The sequence below is a fragment of the Pelophylax lessonae genome (genome assembly GCF_965119305.1).
Source record: "Pelophylax lessonae genome assembly, chromosome: 1".
NCBI classification, from domain to species: domain Eukaryota; kingdom Metazoa; phylum Chordata; class Amphibia; order Anura; family Ranidae; genus Pelophylax; species Pelophylax lessonae.
Genome location: NC_138768.1, coordinates 88212352 through 88227375, shown reverse-complemented (window position 1 = coordinate 88227375; position 15024 = coordinate 88212352). Strand labels below are relative to the sequence as shown.

Below are 15024 nucleotides of genomic sequence, written 5' to 3'. Positions count from 1 at the left end.
TGCCCCATTATTGGTGTCAGTGGGAAGACTAGTGCCCCATCATAGGTGTCAGTGGGAAGACTAGTGTCCCATTATTGGTGTCAGTGGGAAGACTAGTGCCCCATTATTGGCGTTAGTGGGAAGACTAGTGCCCCATTATTGGTGTAAGTGGGAAGACTAGTGCCCCATTATTGGTGTAAGTGGGAAGACTAGTGCCCCATTATTGGTGTCAGTGGGAAGACTAGTGTCCCATTATTGGTGTCAGTGGGAAGACTAGTGCCCCATTATTGGCGTTAGTGGGAAGACTAGTGCTCCATTATTGGCGTTAGTGGGAAGACTAGTGCCCCATTATTGGTGTCAGTGGGAAGACTAGTGCCCCATTATTGGTGTCAGTGGGAAGACTAGTGCCCCATCATAGGTGTCAGTGGGAAGACTAGTGTCCCATTATTGGTGTCAGTGGGAAGACTAGTGCCCCATTATTGGCGTTAGTGGGAAGACTAGTGCCCCATCATAGGTGTAAGTGGGAAGACTAGTGCCCCATTATTGGTGTCAGTGGGAAGACTAGTGCCCCATTATTGGTGTCAGTGGGAAGACTAGTGCCCCATTATTGGTGTCAGTGGGAAAACTAGTGCCCCATCATAGGTGTCAGTGGGAAGACTAGTGCCCCATTATTGGTGTCAGTGGGAAGACTAGTGCCCCATTATTGGTGTCAGTGGGAAGACTAGTGCCCCATTATTGGTGTCAGTGGGAAGACTAGTGCCCCATTATTGGTGTCAGTGGGAAGACTAGTGCCCCATCATAGGTGTCAGTGGGAAGACTAGTGCCCCATTATTGGTGTCAGTGGGAAGACTAGTGCCCCATTATTGGTGTCAGTGGGAAGACTAGTTCCCCATTATTGGTGTCAGTGGGAAGACTAGTGCCCCATCATAGGTGTCAGTGGGAAGACTAGTGCCCCATTATTGGTGTCAGTGGGAAGACTAGTGCCCCATTATTGGTGTAAGTGGGAAGACTAGTGCCCCATTATTGGTGTAAGTGGGAAGACTAGTGCCCCATCATAGGTGTCAGTGGGAAGACTAGTGCCCCATTATTGGCGTTAGTGGGAAGACTAGTGCCCCATTATTGGTGTCAGTGGGAAGACTAGTGCCCCATTATTGGTGTAAGTGGGAAGACTAGTGCCCCATCATAGGTGTCAGTGGGAAGACTAGTGCCCCATTATTGGCGTTAGTGGGAAGACTAGTGCCCCATTATTGGCGTTAGTGGGAAGACTAGTGCCCCATTATTGGCGTTAGTGGGAAGACTAGTGCCCCATCATAGGTGTCAGTGGGAAGACTAGTGCCCCATTATTGGCGTTAGTGGGAAGACTAGTGCCCCATTATTGGCGTTAGTGGGAAGACTAGTGCCCCATTATTGGTGTCAGTGGGAAGACTAGTGCCCCATTATTGGCGTTAGTGGGAAGACTAGTGCCCCATTATTGGTGTCAGTGGGAAGACTAGTGCCCCATTATTGGTGTAAGTGGGAAGACTAGTGCCCCATTATTGGTGTAAGTGGGAAGACTAGTGCCCCATCATAGGTGTCAGTGGGAAGACTAGTGCCCCATTATTGGCGTTAGTGGGAAGACTAGTGCCCCATTATTGGTGTCAGTGGGAAGACTAGTGCCCCATTATTGGTGTCAGTGGGAAGACTAGTGCCCCATTATTGGTGTAAGTGGGAAGACTAGTGCCCCATTATTGGCGTTCGTGGGAAGACTAGTGCCCAATTATTGGTGTCAGTGGGAAGACTAGTGCCCCATTATTGGTGTCAGTGGGAAGACTAGTGCCCCATCATAGGTGTCAGTGGGAAGACTAGTGCCCCATTATTGGTGTCAGTGGGAAGACTAGTGCCCCATTATTGGCGTTAGTGGGAAGACTAGTGCCCCATTATTGGTGTAAGTGGGAAGACTAGTGCCCCATTATTGGTGTCAGTGGGAAGACTAGTGCCCCATTATTGGTGTCAGTGGGAAGACTAGTGCCCCACTATTGGTGTCAGTGGGAAGACTAGTGCCCCATTATTGGTGTAAGTGGGAAGACTAGTGCCCCATCATAGGTGTAAGTGGGAAGACTAGTGCCCCATTATTGGTGTCAGTGGGAAGACTAGTGCCCCATTATTGGTGTCAGTGGGAAAACTAGTGCCCCATCATAGGTGTCAGTGGGAAGACTAGTGCCCCATCATAGGTGTCAGTGGGAAGACTAGTGCCCCATTATTGGTGTCAGTGGGAAGACTAGTGCCCCATTATTGGTGTCAGTGGGAAGACTAGTGCCCCATTATTGGTGTCAGTGGGAAGACTAGTGCCCCATCATAGGTGTCAGTGGGAAGACTAGTGCCCCATTATTGGTGTCAGTGGGAAGACTAGTGCCCCATTATTGGTGTCAGTGGGAAGGCTAGTGCCCCATTATTGGTGTCAGTGGGAAGACTAGTGCCCCATCATAGGTGTCAGTGGGAAGACTAGTGCCCCATTATTGGTGTCAGTGGGAAGACTAGTGCCCCATTATTGGTGTAAGTGGGAAGACTAGTGCCCCATTATTGGTGTAAGTGGGAAGACTAGTGCCCCATCATAGGTGTCAGTGGGAAGACTAGTGCCCCATTATTGGCGTTAGTGGGAAGACTAGTGCCCCATTATTGGTGTCAGTGGGAAGACTAGTGCCCCATTATTGGTGTCAGTGGGAAGACTAGTGCCCCATCATAGGTGTCAGTGGGAAGACTAGTGCTCCATTATTGGCGTTAGTGGGAAGACTAGTGCCCCATTATTGGTGTCAGTGGGAAGACTAGTGCCCCATTATTGGTGTCAGTGGGAAGACTAGTGCCCCATCATAGGTGTCAGTGGGAAGACTAGTGTCCCATTATTGGTGTCAGTGGGAAGACTAGTGCCCCATTATTGGCGTTAGTGGGAAGACTAGTGCCCCATTATTGGTGTAAGTGGGAAGACTAGTGCCCCATTATTGGTGTCAGTGGGAAGACTAGTGTCCCATTATTGGTGTCAGTGGGAAGACTAGTGCCCCATTATTGGCGTTAGTGGGAAGACTAGTGCTCCATTATTGGCGTTAGTGGGAAGACTAGTGCCCCATTATTGGTGTCAGTGGGAAGACTAGTGCCCCATCATAGGTGTCAGTGGGAAGACTAGTGTCCCATTATTGGTGTAAGTGGGAAGACTAGTGCCCCATTATTGGTGTAAGTGGGAAGACTAGTGCCCCATTATTGGTGTAAGTGGGAAGACTAGTGCCCCATCATAGGTGTCAGTGGGAAGACTAGTGCCCCATTATTGGCGTTAGTGGGAAGACTAGTGCCCCATTATTGGTGTCAGTGGGAAGACTAGTGCCCCATTATTGGTGTCAGTGGGAAGACTAGTGCCCCATCATAGGTGTCAGTGGGAAGACTAGTGTCCCATTATTGGTGTCAGTGGGAAGACTAGTGCCCCATTATTGGCGTTAGTGGGAAGACTAGTGCCCCATTATTGGAGTAAGTGGGAAGACTAGTGCCCCATCATAGGTGTAAGTGGGAAGACTAGTGCCCCATTATTGGCGTTAGTGGGAAGACTAGTGCCCCATTATTGGTGTCAGTGGGAAGACTAGTGCCCCATTATTGGTGTCAGTGGGAAGACTAGTGCCCCATCATAGGTGTCAGTGGGAAGACTAGTGCCCCATTATTGGTGTCAGTGGGAAGACTAGTGCCCCATTATTGGCGTTAGTGGGAAGACTAGTGCCCCATTATTGGTGTAAGTGGGAAGACTAGTGCCCCATTATTGGTGTCAGTGGGAAGACTAGTGCCCCATCATAGGTGTCAGTGGGAAGACTAGTGCCCCATTATTGGTGTCAGTGGGAAGACTAGTGCCCCATTATTGGTGTAAGTGGGAAGACTAGTGCCCCATTATTGGTGTAAGTGGGAAGACTAGTGCCCCATCATAGGTGTCAGTGGGAAGACTAGTGCCCCATTATTGGCGTTAGTGGGAAGACTAGTGCCCCATTATTGGTGTCAGTGGGAAGACTAGTGCCCCATTATTGGTGTCAGTGGGAAGACTAGTGCCCCATTATTGGTGTAAGTGGGAAGACTAGTGCCCCATTATTGGCGTTAGTGGGAAGACTAGTGCCCAATTATTGGTGTCAGTGGGAAGACTAGTGCCCCATTATTGGTGTCAGTGGGAAGACTAGTGCCCCATCATAGGTGTCAGTGGGAAGACTAGTGCCCCATTATTGGTGTCAGTGGGAAGACTAGTGCCCCATTATTGGCGTTAGTGGGAAGACTAGTGCCCCATTATTGGTGTAAGTGGGAAGACTAGTGCCCCATTATTGGTGTCAGTGGGAAGACTAGTGCCCCATTATTGGTGTCAGTGGGAAGACTAGTGCCCCACTATTGGTGTCAGTGGGAAGACTAGTGCCCCATTATTGGTGTAAGTGGGAAGACTAGTGCCCCATCATAGGTGTAAGTGGGAAGACTAGTGCCCCATTATTGGTGTCAGTGGGAAGACTAGTGCCCCATTATTGGTGTCAGTGGGAAAACTAGTGCCCCATCATAGGTGTCAGTGGGAAGACTAGTGCCCGATCATAGGTGTCAGTGGGAAGACTAGTGCCCCATTATTGGTGTCAGTGGGAAGACTAGTGCCCCATTATTGGTGTCAGTGGGAAGACTAGTGCCCCATTATTGGTGTCAGTGGGAAGACTAGTGCCCCATCATAGGTGTCAGTGGGAAGACTAGTGCCCCATTATTGGTGTCAGTGGGAAGACTAGTGCCCCATTATTGGTGTCAGTGGGAAGACTAGTGCCCCATTATTGGTGTCAGTGGGAAGACTAGTGCCCCATCATAGGTGTCAGTGGGAAGACTAGTGCCCCATTATTGGTGTCAGTGGGAAGACTAGTGCCCCATTATTGGTGTAAGTGGGAAGACTAGTGCCCCATTATTGGTGTAAGTGGGAAGACTAGTGCCCCATCATAGGTGTCAGTGGGAAGACTAGTGCCCCATTATTGGCGTTAGTGGGAAGACTAGTGCCCCATTATTGGTGTCAGTGGGAAGACTAGTGCCCCATTATTGGTGTCAGTGGGAAGACTAGTGCCCCATCATAGGTGTCAGTGGGAAGACTAGTGCTCCATTATTGGCGTTAGTGGGAAGACTAGTGCCCCATTATTGGTGTCAGTGGGAAGACTAGTGCCCCATTATTGGTGTCAGTGGGAAGACTAGTGCCCCATCATAGGTGTCAGTGGGAAGACTAGTGTCCCATTATTGGTGTCAGTGGGAAGACTAGTGCCCCATTATTGGCGTTAGTGGGAAGACTAGTGCCCCATTATTGGTGTAAGTGGGAAGACTAGTGCCCCATCATAGGTGTAAGTGGGAAGACTAGTGCCCCATTATTGGTGTCAGTGGGAAGACTAGTGCCCCATTATTGGTGTCAGTGGGAAGACTAGTGCCCCATTATTGGTGTCAGTGGGAAAACTAGTGCCCCATCATAGGTGTCAGTGGGAAGACTAGTGCCCCATTATTGGTGTCAGTGGGAAGACTAGTGCCCCATTATTGGTGTCAGTGGGAAGACTAGTGCCCCATTATTGGTGTCAGTGGGAAGACTAGTGCCCCATTATTGGTGTCAGTGGGAAGACTAGTGCCCCATCATAGGTGTCAGTGGGAAGACTAGTGCCCCATTATTGGTGTCAGTGGGAAGACTAGTGCCCCATTATTGGTGTCAGTGGGAAGACTAATGCCCCATTATTGGTGTCAGTGGGAAGACTAGTGCCCCATCATAGGTGTCAGTGGGAAGACTAGTGCCCCATTATTGGTGTCAGTGGGAAGACTAGTGCCCCATTATTGGTGTAAGTGGGAAGACTAGTGCCCCATTATTGGTGTAAGTGGGAAGACTAGTGCCCCATCATAGGTGTCAGTGGGAAGACTAGTGCCCCATTATTGGCGTTAGTGGGAAGACTAGTGCCCCATTATTGGTGTCAGTGGGAAGACTAGTGCCCCATTATTGGTGTCAGTGGGAAGACTAGTGCCCCATCATAGGTGTCAGTGGGAAGACTAGTGCTCCATTATTGGCGTTAGTGGGAAGACTAGTGCCCCATTATTGGTGTCAGTGGGAAGACTAGTGCCCCATTATTGGTGTCAGTGGGAAGACTAGTGCCCCATCATAGGTGTCAGTGGGAAGACTAGTGCCCCATTATTGGTGTCAGTGGGAAGACTAGTGCCCCATTATTGGCGTTAGTGGGAAGACTAGTGCCCCATTATTGGTGTAAGTGGGAAGACTAGTGCCCCATTATTGGTGTCAGTGGGAAGACTAGTGCCCCATCATAGGTGTCAGTGGGAAGACTAGTGCCCCATTATTGGTGTCAGTGGGAAGACTAGTGCCCCATTATTGGTGTAAGTGGGAAGACTAGTGCCCCATTATTGGTGTAAGTGGGAAGACTAGTGCCCCATCATAGGTGTCAGTGGGAAGACTAGTGCCCCATTATTGGCGTTAGTGGGAAGACTAGTGCCCCATTATTGGTGTCAGTGGGAAGACTAGTGCCCCATTATTGGTGTCAGTGGGAAGACTAGTGCCCCATTATTGGTGTAAGTGGGAAGACTAGTGCCCCATTATTGGCGTTAGTGGGAAGACTAGTGCCCAATTATTGGTGTCAGTGGGAAGACTAGTGCCCCATTATTGGTGTCAGTGGGAAGACTAGTGCCCCATCATAGGTGTCAGTGGGAAGACTAGTGCCCCATTATTGGTGTCAGTGGGAAGACTAGTGCCCCATTATTGGCGTTAGTGGGAAGACTAGTGCCCCATTATTGGTGTAAGTGGGAAGACTAGTGCCCCATTATTGGTGTCAGTGGGAAGACTAGTGCCCCATTATTGGTGTCAGTGGGAAGACTAGTGCCCCACTATTGGTGTCAGTGGGAAGACTAGTGCCCCATTATTGGTGTAAGTGGGAAGACTAGTGCCCCATCATAGGTGTAAGTGGGAAGACTAGTGCCCCATTATTGGTGTCAGTGGGAAGACTAGTGCCCCATTATTGGTGTCAGTGGGAAAACTAGTGCCCCATCATAGGTGTCAGTGGGAAGACTAGTGCCCCATCATAGGTGTCAGTGGGAAGACTAGTGCCCCATTATTGGTGTCAGTGGGAAGACTAGTGCCCCATTATTGGTGTCAGTGGGAAGACTAGTGCCCCATTATTGGTGTCAGTGGGAAGACTAGTGCCCCATCATAGGTGTCAGTGGGAAGACTAGTGCCCCATTATTGGTGTCAGTGGGAAGACTAGTGCCCCATTATTGGTGTCAGTGGGAAGACTAGTGCCCCATTATTGGTGTCAGTGGGAAGACTAGTGCCCCATCATAGGTGTCAGTGGGAAGACTAGTGCCCCATTATTGGTGTCAGTGGGAAGACTAGTGCCCCATTATTGGTGTAAGTGGGAAGACTAGTGCCCCATTATTGGTGTAAGTGGGAAGACTAGTGCCCCATCATAGGTGTCAGTGGGAAGACTAGTGCCCCATTATTGGCGTTAGTGGGAAGACTAGTGCCCCATTATTGGTGTCAGTGGGAAGACTAGTGCCCCATTATTGGTGTCAGTGGGAAGACTAGTGCCCCATCATAGGTGTCAGTGGGAAGACTAGTGCTCCATTATTGGCGTTAGTGGGAAGACTAGTGCCCCATTATTGGTGTCAGTGGGAAGACTAGTGCCCCATTATTGGTGTCAGTGGGAAGACTAGTGCCCCATCATAGGTGTCAGTGGGAAGACTAGTGTCCCATTATTGGTGTCAGTGGGAAGACTAGTGCCCCATTATTGGCGTTAGTGGGAAGACTAGTGCCCCATTATTGGTGTAAGTGGGAAGACTAGTGCCCCATTATTGGTGTAAGTGGGAAGACTAGTGCCCCATTATTGGTGTCAGTGGGAAGACTAGTGTCCCATTATTGGTGTCAGTGGGAAGACTAGTGCCCCATTATTGGCGTTAGTGGGAAGACTAGTGCTCCATTATTGGCGTTAGTGGGAAGACTAGTGCCCCATTATTGGTGTCAGTGGGAAGACTAGTGCCCCATTATTGGTGTCAGTGGGAAGACTAGTGCCCCATCATAGGTGTCAGTGGGAAGACTAGTGTCCCATTATTGGTGTCAGTGGGAAGACTAGTGCCCCATTATTGGCGTTAGTGGGAAGACTAGTGCCCCATCATAGGTGTAAGTGGGAAGACTAGTGCCCCATTATTGGTGTCAGTGGGAAGACTAGTGCCCCATTATTGGTGTCAGTGGGAAGACTAGTGCCCCATTATTGGTGTCAGTGGGAAAACTAGTGCCCCATCATAGGTGTCAGTGGGAAGACTAGTGCCCCATTATTGGTGTCAGTGGGAAGACTAGTGCCCCATTATTGGTGTCAGTGGGAAGACTAGTGCCCCATTATTGGTGTCAGTGGGAAGACTAGTGCCCCATTATTGGTGTCAGTGGGAAGACTAGTGCCCCATCATAGGTGTCAGTGGGAAGACTAGTGCCCCATTATTGGTGTCAGTGGGAAGACTAGTGCCCCATTATTGGTGTCAGTGGGAAGACTAGTTCCCCATTATTGGTGTCAGTGGGAAGACTAGTGCCCCATCATAGGTGTCAGTGGGAAGACTAGTGCCCCATTATTGGTGTCAGTGGGAAGACTAGTGCCCCATTATTGGTGTAAGTGGGAAGACTAGTGCCCCATTATTGGTGTAAGTGGGAAGACTAGTGCCCCATCATAGGTGTCAGTGGGAAGACTAGTGCCCCATTATTGGCGTTAGTGGGAAGACTAGTGCCCCATTATTGGTGTCAGTGGGAAGACTAGTGCCCCATTATTGGTGTAAGTGGGAAGACTAGTGCCCCATCATAGGTGTCAGTGGGAAGACTAGTGCCCCATTATTGGCGTTAGTGGGAAGACTAGTGCCCCATTATTGGCGTTAGTGGGAAGACTAGTGCCCCATTATTGGCGTTAGTGGGAAGACTAGTGCCCCATCATAGGTGTCAGTGGGAAGACTAGTGCCCCATTATTGGCGTTAGTGGGAAGACTAGTGCCCCATTATTGGCGTTAGTGGGAAGACTAGTGCCCCATTATTGGTGTCAGTGGGAAGACTAGTGCCCCATTATTGGCGTTAGTGGGAAGACTAGTGCCCCATTATTGGTGTCAGTGGGAAGACTAGTGCCCCATTATTGGTGTAAGTGGGAAGACTAGTGCCCCATTATTGGTGTAAGTGGGAAGACTAGTGCCCCATCATAGGTGTCAGTGGGAAGACTAGTGCCCCATTATTGGCGTTAGTGGGAAGACTAGTGCCCCATTATTGGTGTCAGTGGGAAGACTAGTGCCCCATTATTGGTGTCAGTGGGAAGACTAGTGCCCCATTATTGGTGTAAGTGGGAAGACTAGTGCCCCATTATTGGCGTTCGTGGGAAGACTAGTGCCCAATTATTGGTGTCAGTGGGAAGACTAGTGCCCCATTATTGGTGTCAGTGGGAAGACTAGTGCCCCATCATAGGTGTCAGTGGGAAGACTAGTGCCCCATTATTGGTGTCAGTGGGAAGACTAGTGCCCCATTATTGGCGTTAGTGGGAAGACTAGTGCCCCATTATTGGTGTAAGTGGGAAGACTAGTGCCCCATTATTGGTGTCAGTGGGAAGACTAGTGCCCCATTATTGGTGTCAGTGGGAAGACTAGTGCCCCACTATTGGTGTCAGTGGGAAGACTAGTGCCCCATTATTGGTGTAAGTGGGAAGACTAGTGCCCCATCATAGGTGTAAGTGGGAAGACTAGTGCCCCATTATTGGTGTCAGTGGGAAGACTAGTGCCCCATTATTGGTGTCAGTGGGAAAACTAGTGCCCCATCATAGGTGTCAGTGGGAAGACTAGTGCCCCATCATAGGTGTCAGTGGGAAGACTAGTGCCCCATTATTGGTGTCAGTGGGAAGACTAGTGCCCCATTATTGGTGTCAGTGGGAAGACTAGTGCCCCATTATTGGTGTCAGTGGGAAGACTAGTGCCCCATCATAGGTGTCAGTGGGAAGACTAGTGCCCCATTATTGGTGTCAGTGGGAAGACTAGTGCCCCATTATTGGTGTCAGTGGGAAGGCTAGTGCCCCATTATTGGTGTCAGTGGGAAGACTAGTGCCCCATCATAGGTGTCAGTGGGAAGACTAGTGCCCCATTATTGGTGTCAGTGGGAAGACTAGTGCCCCATTATTGGTGTAAGTGGGAAGACTAGTGCCCCATTATTGGTGTAAGTGGGAAGACTAGTGCCCCATCATAGGTGTCAGTGGGAAGACTAGTGCCCCATTATTGGCGTTAGTGGGAAGACTAGTGCCCCATTATTGGTGTCAGTGGGAAGACTAGTGCCCCATTATTGGTGTCAGTGGGAAGACTAGTGCCCCATCATAGGTGTCAGTGGGAAGACTAGTGCTCCATTATTGGCGTTAGTGGGAAGACTAGTGCCCCATTATTGGTGTCAGTGGGAAGACTAGTGCCCCATTATTGGTGTCAGTGGGAAGACTAGTGCCCCATCATAGGTGTCAGTGGGAAGACTAGTGTCCCATTATTGGTGTCAGTGGGAAGACTAGTGCCCCATTATTGGCGTTAGTGGGAAGACTAGTGCCCCATTATTGGTGTAAGTGGGAAGACTAGTGCCCCATTATTGGTGTCAGTGGGAAGACTAGTGTCCCATTATTGGTGTCAGTGGGAAGACTAGTGCCCCATTATTGGCGTTAGTGGGAAGACTAGTGCTCCATTATTGGCGTTAGTGGGAAGACTAGTGCCCCATGATTGGTGTCAGTGGGAAGACTAGTGCCCCATCATAGGTGTCAGTGGGAAGACTAGTGTCCCATTATTGGTGTCAGTGGGAAGACTAGTGCCCCATTATTGGCGTTAGTGGGAAGACTAGTGCCCCATCATAGGTGTAAGTGGGAAGACTAGTGCCCCATTATTGGTGTCAGTGGGAAGACTAGTGCCCCATTATTGGTGTCAGTGGGAAGACTAGTGCCCCATTATTGGTGTCAGTGGGAAAACTAGTGCCCCATCATAGGTGTCAGTGGGAAGACTAGTGCCCCATTATTGGTGTCAGTGGGAAGACTAGTGCCCCATTATTGGTGTCAGTGGGAAGACTAGTGCCCCATTATTGGTGTCAGTGGGAAGACTAGTGCCCCATTATTGGTGTCAGTGGGAAGACTAGTGCCCCATCATAGGTGTCAGTGGGAAGACTAGTGCCCCATTATTGGTGTCAGTGGGAAGACTAGTGCCCCATTATTGGTGTCAGTGGGAAGACTAGTGCCCCATTATTGGTGTCAGTGGGAAGACTAGTGCCCCATCATAGGTGTCAGTGGGAAGACTAGTGCCCCATTATTGGTGTCAGTGGGAAGACTAGTGCCCCATTATTGGTGTAAGTGGGAAGACTAGTGCCCCATTATTGGTGTAAGTGGGAAGACTAGTGCCCCATCATAGGTGTCAGTGGGAAGACTAGTGCCCCATTATTGGCGTTAGTGGGAAGACTAGTGCCCCATTATTGGTGTCAGTGGGAAGACTAGTGCCCCATTATTGGTGTAAGTGGGAAGACTAGTGCCCCATCATAGGTGTCAGTGGGAAGACTAGTGCCCCATTATTGGCGTTAGTGGGAAGACTAGTGCCCCATTATTGGCGTTAGTGGGAAGACTAGTGCCCCATTATTGGTGTCAGTGGGAAGACTAGTGCCCCATTATTGGCGTTAGTGGGAAGACTAGTGCCCCATTATTGGCGTTAGTGGGAAGACTAGTGCCCCATCATAGGTGTCAGTGGGAAGACTAGTGCCCCATTATTGGCGTTAGTGGGAAGACTAGTGCCCCATTATTGGCGTTAGTGGGAAGACTAGTGCCCCATTATTGGTGTCAGTGGGAAGACTAGTGCCCCATTATTGGCGTTAGTGGGAAGACTAGTGCTCCATTATTGGCGTTAGTGGGAAGACTAGTGCCCCATTATTGGTGTCAGTGGGAAGACTAGTGCCCCATTATTGGCGTTAGTGGGAAGACTAGTGCCCCATTATTGGTGTAAGTGGGAAGACTAGTGCCCCATCATAGGTGTAAGTGGGAAGACTAGTGCCCCATTATTGGTGTCAGTGGGAAGACTAGTGCCCCATTATTGGTGTCAGTGGGAAGACTAGTGCCCCATCATAGGTGTCAGTGGGAAGACTAGTGTCCCATTATTGGTGTCAGTGGGAAGACTAGTGCCCCATTATTGGCGTTAGTGGGAAGACTAGTGCCCCATTATTGGTGTAAGTGGGAAGACTAGTGCCCCATTATTGGTGTCAGTGGGAAGACTAGTGTCCCATTATTGGTGTCAGTGGGAAGACTAGTGCCCCATTATTGGCGTTAGTGGGAAGACTAGTGCTCCATTATTGGCGTTAGTGGGAAGACTAGTGCCCCATTATTGGTGTCAGTGGGAAGACTAGTGCCCCATCATAGGTGTCAGTGGGAAGACTAGTGTCCCATTATTGGTGTCAGTGGGAAGACTAGTGCCCCATTATTGGCGTTAGTGGGAAGACTAGTGCCCCATCATAGGTGTAAGTGGGAAGACTAGTGCCCCATTATTGGTGTCAGTGGGAAGACTAGTGCCCCATTATTGGTGTCAGTGGGAAGACTAGTGCCCCATTATTGGTGTCAGTGGGAAAACTAGTGCCCCATCATAGGTGTCAGTGGGAAGACTAGTGCCCCATTTTTGGTGTCAGTGGGAAGACTAGTGCCCCATTATTGGTGTCAGTGGGAAGACTAGTGCCCCATTATTGGTGTCAGTGGGAAGACTAGTGCCCCATTATTGGTGTCAGTGGGAAGACTAGTGCCCCATCATAGGTGTCAGTGGGAAGACTAGTGCCCCATTATTGGTGTCAGTGGGAAGACTAGTGCCCCATTATTGGTGTCAGTGGGAAGACTAGTGCCCCATTATTGGTGTCAGTGGGAAGACTAGTGCCCCATCATAGGTGTCAGTGGGAAGACTAGTGCCCCATTATTGGTGTCAGTGGGAAGACTAGTGCCCCATTATTGGTGTAAGTGGGAAGACTAGTGCCCCATTATTGGTGTAAGTGGGAAGACTAGTGCCCCATCATAGGTGTCAGTGGGAAGACTAGTGCCCCATTATTGGCGTTAGTGGGAAGACTAGTGCCCCATTATTGGTGTCAGTGGGAAGACTAGTGCCCCATTATTGGTGTAAGTGGGAAGACTAGTGCCCCATCATAGGTGTCAGTGGGAAGACTAGTGCCCCATTATTGGCGTTAGTGGGAAGACTAGTGCCCCATTATTGGCGTTAGTGGGAAGACTAGTGCCCCATTATTGGTGTCAGTGGGAAGACTAGTGCCCCATTATTGGCGTTAGTGGGAAGACTAGTGCCCCATTATTGGCGTTAGTGGGAAGACTAGTGCCCCATCATAGGTGTCAGTGGGAAGACTAGTGCCCCATTATTGGCGTTAGTGGGAAGACTAGTGCCCCATTATTGGCGTTAGTGGGAAGACTAGTGCCCCATTATTGGTGTAAGTGGGAAGACTAGTGCCCCATTATTGGCGTTAGTGGGAAGACTAGTGCCCCATTATTGGTGTCAGTGGGAAGACTAGTGCCCCATTATTGGTGTCAGTGGGAGAAATAGTGCCCCATCATAGGTGTCAGTGGGAAGACTAGTGCCCCATCATAGGTGTCAGTGGGAAGACTAGTGCCCCATCATAGGTGTCAGTGGGAAGACTAGTGCCCCATTATTGGTGTCAGTGGGAGAAATAGTGCCCCAAAGGTCAGATAAAGGGAAGTTTGGAGACCTCTGCTCTTAGTGATGCAGCACTATGATGGGAAATCTTACTGGCCAATAGGAAGGTACAGGAAGGGTCTGGTCAGCCTTGGACACCTTCAGGGTGTACCAGCAATGGCTTCCTCCCTGGAGTAGCTTTTAGGCACCTGGACTGGCACCATTAGGATTATACTATGGCAGCCTATTCAGTACATGTGTGGTAAGTGCAGTATGTGCAATATGGGGACGGGATAACTAAATGCAGAGTACTAAAAGGGCTGAAATCGTTTTCCTGGAGAAAATGCCCCTCCGGGCTCCCTCCAGTGCTGATAACATCATAACCCAAGGCGTGGAGTCGGGGGATCTCTGTTGGAGGGGTTGATAACTCAGTAGGGATCACATTTTGTATGCTTAAGATTATGGATGGTCATGTGACCAGCGGTGTAACTGTCATTTCTTTCCATGACGTGTAAATATTTCGGCTATTCAATGTATCTTCCTGGCTGCCCCCTGCAATTCATTGGTGACAGAGTCACTAGCACAGCACCCAGCCTCTCCCAGCCTGACTCTGCTGCTTTTACAATGATGAACACAAATTCTCCTGCTAGTATCAGACATTCTACGTTCTTCTCCAGCCTCCAAGCCGTTTCTGATCTCCCCCCATTATCACACAGGTGACATTTTCTCGGGTTACACTTTATGTCGCATTCATTTGCTTTTTTCTACAATTGAAACAGGAGATACCAGGGAGACGCCCACTCCCTTGGTTGCCAGGCAACCGCCTCACTCACACACTCTTATGGGGGTATCCAAGCTCTTGCCTATACCTCGCCAGGAGTCGGACGTGCCTTCCCATTGGCTGGCTGTTCCACTGCGCCTTCCGCTATTGGCCGTCACTCTCGGGCCACCTCACGTCACTTTCTCACACCATCCCGTAGTGTAGAACCGGCGGCAGGCTGCGATTGGACGGCGTAAGGCGCCGGTAGGCGGGGCTGGGAGTTCGTGCGTTCCCCGGTGCGCTCGCTTATTGGCGGAGAGGGGTTGTCAGTCAGGCGGGTACCTGTTGGTGGCGCGGCGGGGCAGTGCTGGGGATGGCGTGGTTATAAGGATTATAGTGCAGCTGCTGTACACATTGCTGTACCGGAGAGCCGTACACTGCACACCGAGCATCAACACCAGGACCACGTACAGGTGAGACTACTACGCTCATCATCACCCATAGCCTGACAGCTGTTCTGTCACTACATGTCCCAGTATCACCTAACGTGACAGATGTGCTGCTCCTAGGCATTGACATATTGTGTGTATTTCTATTGATGTATCA

At 50.0% G+C, this 15024-nt stretch overlaps 1 protein-coding gene across 3 annotated transcripts in view; it reads left to right on the top strand.

Annotated features, from left to right (window-relative positions):
• HMGCS1 (3-hydroxy-3-methylglutaryl-CoA synthase 1) overlaps positions 1-15024 on the top strand; it is a 367459-nt gene that overhangs the window by 318455 nt on the left and 33980 nt on the right. Inside the window, exon 1 of one of the 3 annotated variants that reach the window (XM_082251658.1) lies at positions 14756-14891. The exons of the other annotated variants lie outside the window; for them this stretch is intronic. The gene's annotated coding sequence lies outside the window, so the exon portion shown is untranslated. Of the gene's footprint in view, positions 1-14755; positions 14892-15024 lie in introns of those variants that run through there. 3 annotated transcript variants of the gene reach the window in all.